Below are 6237 nucleotides of genomic sequence, written 5' to 3'. Positions count from 1 at the left end.
CTTTCACGAACGCCGAGGCCCGCCATTTTTCGAGCACGCGGGTTGACATGTTATCGGTGCGCAAGTGGGGCGGGGTGAGCTTGGGGGGACTCTGCACCTGCCGAGATGGGCCGATATATAAAAATAATTGGAGGTCCATTTAAAAAGGAAAGAAAGCGAGAGAGGAAGCACGCGAGAAGAGAAGTGAGCAAGAAGCGGGCAAGTGAGCCAGAGAAAGAAAGCGAAAAGGAAAACTCGTGAGGGAAGAAGCAAGCAAGAAGCGGGCAAGCGAGCCAGAGAAGAAGGGTGCGAGAGAGTACGAGCAAGAAGTGGGCAAGCGAGCCAGAAAGGAAGTGCGAGCAAGCAAGAAGTGGGCAAGCGCATGAGGGAAGAACGAGTGGGTGTGAGCAGCGTCGACGAGTCAGGCACGGGTCAGTCACCAACGAGTGAGGCATGGGTCGGTCACCATCGAGTAAGGTGCGGGTCAGTTACCAATGGACCGTGTGGATCACTGGACGTCACCAGTTTCGTGAAGTGTGAGGAGCTGCCCGTGTCACAGCACCAGGGTCTAAAGCCACGACAGACGATCTCGGTGCCCCCCAGACATTGAATGGCATTAAAGGCTATTGGCGAGTGGGTGCACGGCAAGGCTAGGTTCTGGCGATGGACAAGACATGCACACACACACATTTCAGGACGTTTTCACTTCATGGACGACTTCTCTCTGGTGAGTGAGACGACTCTTCTCCCCCCCCCCCCCCGAATGATCTGCTGGGTCCCCTTGTCTGTGTTTAGTTGTAAGTAAGTCAACCCCCGATAAACATCTGCTCTCTGTCTCTTTCCTGTCATCTTGATTGATTTTGCCTGATTAACTATTCATTTCGATTGCTTTGGAATTTATTCACATATTTCCCTCAGGAAATAAAAAGTTATTTTTATTTATTTATTTTCTTATTAATAAATGATATGTTGACTTTCAACCTGTCCGTGTTTGTCCTTTCCTACCATTGGTCTAGCATTGTCCGAACCTCGATAGACTGGGAGATAATTACCACAGATTTGACCAAAAATCGTCGGCATGCACCAGCGGTTATAATGCACGGCCGCCCGAAATAAGATCTAATCAAGATAAGATTGGTGCTTTGCCGAGGGCGAGCTCCCCGTTCAGGTAACCACGTGACCTCAAGTTAAACGGCATAATTCGACCATGGACACTGGAACTCGTGGTTAACTGGGTGGCGTTCGTTGTTCTAAAATGACTCACCATACCACAACGTTAATTGTGAGCGGTGGCCCCAGGTCCGGCTTTTCCAAGGACAACCGGGGATTAATCTCCCTAAATGACAAACTGATATCTCGGTACCCGTGGCCGCAACAATATACAGGGGGCTGAAAAAGTAGGTATGCAGTAAGGAATGTACCAGTATATCATTACTGTATACCTACTTTGGCAGCCCCATGTATATGTATATATATATATATATATATATATATATATATATATATATATATATATATATATATATATATATATATGGAGCTGTTGAACAGCTCCCAAGATGAGAACAGCCATTTTAATAGGATTACCTTTTCTTAAAATTGAATGTAGCATTTAAGTGAGGAAGCCAAAGCATTTAAGATGCTCTCAGTAAGCTACCATTTTTGACTGTTGGTAATCAAAGCAAGTCGGCTATATCTCTCTCTCTCTCTCTCTCTCTCTCTCTCTCTCTCTCTCTCTCTCTCTCTCTCTCTCTCTCTCTCTCTCTCTCTCTCTCTCTCTCTCTCTCTCTCTCTCTCTCTCTCTCTCTCTCTCTCTCTCTGTCTCTTTGTCGTGCAGCTCATTTTTATGAGCCAAAACGAGCAAACCTTTTCGGTCACCACTTTGTTGTGGGGGCTGGGTATCAGCAGCAAGCACGACCGCTCGAGGGAGCAGTAGAGTTAGTTCCACCGACCGCACCCTTCTTTCCCATTCATAAGTTGGTCGTCATCAGAGAGGGTACATAGCCCCACCGTCTACCATTATGACAATACAATGCACAGAGAACCTTCCCAGGTACGGTGGCTGCTATGATATGAAAAACGCGTTTTTAAAATACCAACCGATGCTGACGCCAGAAGACAACAAATTCAGATCTTTACGTAAACAAAGATGTGAATTCTGCCTGCCCGAACTGACCCATGGGTTCACACCACTACCTTCACCACAGATGCATGTGCTCACCTGCACCCACCACTTGCTCACCCGCTGACCCAGACGATCCTGATGGTGCAATTATCCCAATCGCCCCTTGGCGTCCTGGTGTTGCAGACTCCCCTTGCAGACCCCTGTCTCCAGCATTGCCCTGAGGGCCAATCATGCCATCATGACCACTTGGGCCTGGAGCTCCGATAGGACCTGAACCACCAACAGTTCCACTGCCTCCCGCTTCTCCAGGCGGTCTAGACAACCCAGTGGCTCCCTGGGCACCATCATGAAGTCCATAAGAAGCACTTAAGGGCAGAGTCATTAGAATATAAAATAAATGGAAATTTATACACAAGCACCCATACAGGTGCTGCTTAAGGACTGGCCCCCACCAGACACACCCCCCCCAAAAGGGACCCCGTTGAGTCTTCATTGATACTCCCCCCTCGGAGGGAAGGTGAGCTGGAGGTGAGAAGCTTCCTTGGACCTTCCTGCCTCGTGCAATCCTTGACAATCCGGCTCGATGGTACTTGAACCTGCAACTCGATACCGCTGCAATCACTAGGTAGTTAGGTAGCGTTGGTTGCCAAATAACCACCCCACAGGCGCTCGGCACGTATGCTCATCGAAAAGGCCAATGGTGGAAGGTTGCCAGGGAGGATGTCGTTGTTGTAGTTTTTTTCTTCATATGTGCTCAATATATTATTATCGATTTAACTATTCTTGACTAGCACACTTTGCGACATTAAATATCCTCTTATTTCCACAGTTCCCCTACATTGTGCCATCTGTACAGTATACACATATCAGGAATATGCTTTCACCCTCGGCTAGATTGCATACCGCAATTAGCACAGAATCACTTTCCAATAGTCCGGTGGCAGAGCAGCATATTTCTAGTGAACCTTGCAATGTTTGGTAACAATCGTTTTTTGGCTTATTTTGATAGATATTGGTGTCGAGATCAATTTTAGGGTGAGTGGCCACTTGTCACTGCCTTGGCTTTTGCAGAATCCAAGATGGCCACCAAATATAATCAAAATATAAATTAGGTTGTAAATCCTGTTCTAAGTACAGCAAAAGGATGATATTGGTGTCTAAATCTATGTTTTAGAGACCAAGTAGGTGGATTATGATATTATTGGGTCATTTGCTGGCCATCTTTGTAGCACAAATCCAATATGGCCGCCAAAAATACCTGAAAAATGCCAAAATCACAAAAAAAATCACACTAGAAACTAACATAATCGATTGTGAATGCAGTTGAACAATGATCCTGCTGGTTACACATGTGCTTGACATGTTATATAATCTGATTGTGAAGTAATGATGCCGTTTAAAAGCCACCTGGTGCCACCTACTCAAGACGTAAATATCATGGTGCTTCCAATGTGAAATACACCAATATATCGATAACTTTTAACGATCTTTGTTTTTGTTGTAGGTTCTGATGTGAGTAATGATATGGCTGAAGCAGGAGACAGCAAGGATGCCGAGGAATGCTTCTTCAAGACAGTTTACAACTGTGGGGTTGGGAAGTTGATGCAGTCTTCACAAATCGGCACAATATTGGAAGCTAGTAATCTTCGGCAAGATGATATCAGACTACGAAAAGAACTATCTGATGGATCATCTACTGTTAGATGTCACAAAAATTGTGTATCCAAATATGTATCTCCTTCCACTCTCAATAAATTGGCCAAGCTATGCCAGAGGAAGAGACAGATGATCACTCCAACGCTGGTTCCAAGTGATTGCGTTCGAGTACCGGTGGTGATGTTTTTGACTTTCAGAAGCACTGTTTGTTCTGCCATGACATAACTCCTTGCATATTACCGAATGAGTATGATCCCAAGGTGCCACAACAGTACAGAGTCCCTGCGTCGAGAGTAACCACAGACAAGATGGCTGATGGGGAGACGTACAAGCAGTACCTACTTGACCTTTGTGATAAACGTGGAGATGAACTGGGTAGAATAGTCCGTGACCGTATCATCGGAGCACCATCAGATTTGCACGCTGCAGATGCAATGTATCACCGCCGTTGCAATATGAGTTTCCATCGTGATGCTCAGAGAACTACCACGATCAATAGCAAAGGTACTGCTGATGACCAAGCATTCACTGAAACTGTCAAAGTAGTCGGTTATGATCGCTCAAAAGTTTGGAATTCGCTCGATGTTGAAGCAGTATACGCAGAGAAGGGTGGATTGTCATGTCCAGACGTGTCCTTGTTGAGAACGTCATCCAACATTTCGCTGAAGATATGTTGGCATTACATTCCCCTGGAGTGGCAACGTTACTAGTGTTCAGGAAGCATGTTGCCACAAATCTCAGGCTTGTGGATGATGATCAGAATGGCGACATGGATGAATGTATCCGGAAAGTTGGCAAGCAGATCATGAAGGAGACCAAGGCAGCTAAGGATGACTTCAAATCCTACACTAAGCACATTGATCGAGAATCAGCCTCAGAGTGTATTAGTGAGACGTTGGTGAAACTACTATCAGCTATCAAGCCTACTTTCCACAATTCACTACAATCCATCAAGGTGGGTAATATCGTGAGCTCAGTGGTAACGTCTCAACCGACACCATTACAGATAGCCATAAGTGTACTTCTTGGTGACCATAAGATGATCATCACAGAACTGTACAAGTATAATGTTTCTTGTTCCTACGATGAGGTTCGACGATTCAGAAGGTCAGCGGGTGTTCAATCATCAAAAGCACAGCAGTTAGCCGGACTCAGAGATGCCAGACTGGGTGGACTTGTGCAAATCATCATTGATAACTTTGATGCTGTGATCAGTTCCCAAAACTGCCGCCTCGAATGTCATTACATGGCAATGCTAGCAGCTCAGTGGAAGACTGAACTTGACCACCTTGAAGGTTTGGATACATCGATCCCTCGCCTAACGAAAGAAGAAATGAAGCACCCTATCCCATGGGAGACACGAGTCGTTGAGTATACGGGACCGAAGAAACCTCCTATGCCATTTACTGCTACAAACCGATTTGCCATGTCAGACGACTTTGTACAAGCCACAACAATCTCAATTGGCAGAGCCAAAGATTTAGATTTTAACTTCATCAAAGACGTGCTCTTTGAAGCAAACACTCCTGAGTACAACGGGTACAATACACGTCACTGCCGTGAGTCAGGAATGACCCCAGCACCCAAGAGAGCTGTGGTATATCTTCCACTCATAAACATGAAGCCAGGGGAGCCAACTACTGTCCTAACTTCCATCACCCGAGGATTCGAAGTCACCCGAGCATCCAACCAGGATATTCTCATTATCACCTGCGATCAGGCCATATATAATATCGCCATTGACATCACATTTCATCAACCAGATCTGCTCACCAACACAGTGGTGATTCTTGGTGGGATGCATTTCCTCATGGATTTTGTGGGTTGCGTTGGCACTCTCATGGCAGACAGCGGCCTGAAAGAGATTCTGATGACGTCCTTCGGCTCCGTCGATAAGATGTTGCAAGGAAAGAAATATCCACAGAATGTTCGGGCACTGAGATTGCTCACAGAGGAGCTGCTTCGACCAGTGTTTGTGAGGGAGAATCTACACCTGACCAGCATGGATGATTTGGAAAAAACTACTTGATGAGATCGCCACTCAAAGTCGTACCACAAAGCTGTGGGTGTACAACGTCATCAAACCCACATTTCTAATGATGATGTTTTGTCGGGCAATGCATGAAGGCGACTGGCCACTCCACATCAAAACAGCAGAATCAATGCTGCCATACATGTTCGCAGCCCACAAGTACAACTATGCAAGGTATGGCCTCTACTACGTACGCTCCATGACTTGGTTGGGACCAGATATTCTGGACAAGTTCTGCAGAGGAGAGCAGTCACTACACCACACTGCTGGTGTCTACAACGGACAGTGGAGCGACATGTTTATTGAAACGAACTGGATGAGGAAGGGGCATGGGCCGGGTGGCATCATTGGCAACACAGAAAATCCTCAAACGATAGCGACATGGGTGTACAGTATGGATGCGACCATGACCCTGACTGGTGACCTTTAGAAGATGTCTGGACTG

General features: G+C 46.1%; 1 pseudogene; it reads left to right on the top strand.

The window, feature by feature from the left end:
• Positions 1–1857: 1857 nt before the first annotated feature.
• On the top strand, positions 1858–5789 carry LOC147017981 (uncharacterized; annotated as a pseudogene).
• Positions 5790–6237: the final 448 nt, after the last annotated feature.

Source organism: Eptatretus burgeri, chromosome 10 (assembly GCF_056783735.1).
Source record: "Eptatretus burgeri isolate ZD-2024b chromosome 10, Ebu_testis_v1, whole genome shotgun sequence".
Classification (NCBI taxonomy): domain Eukaryota; kingdom Metazoa; phylum Chordata; class Myxini; order Myxiniformes; family Myxinidae; genus Eptatretus; species Eptatretus burgeri.
Note: the sequence above shows the minus strand (reverse complement) of the source record. Positions and strands in the feature narration are given on the sequence as shown.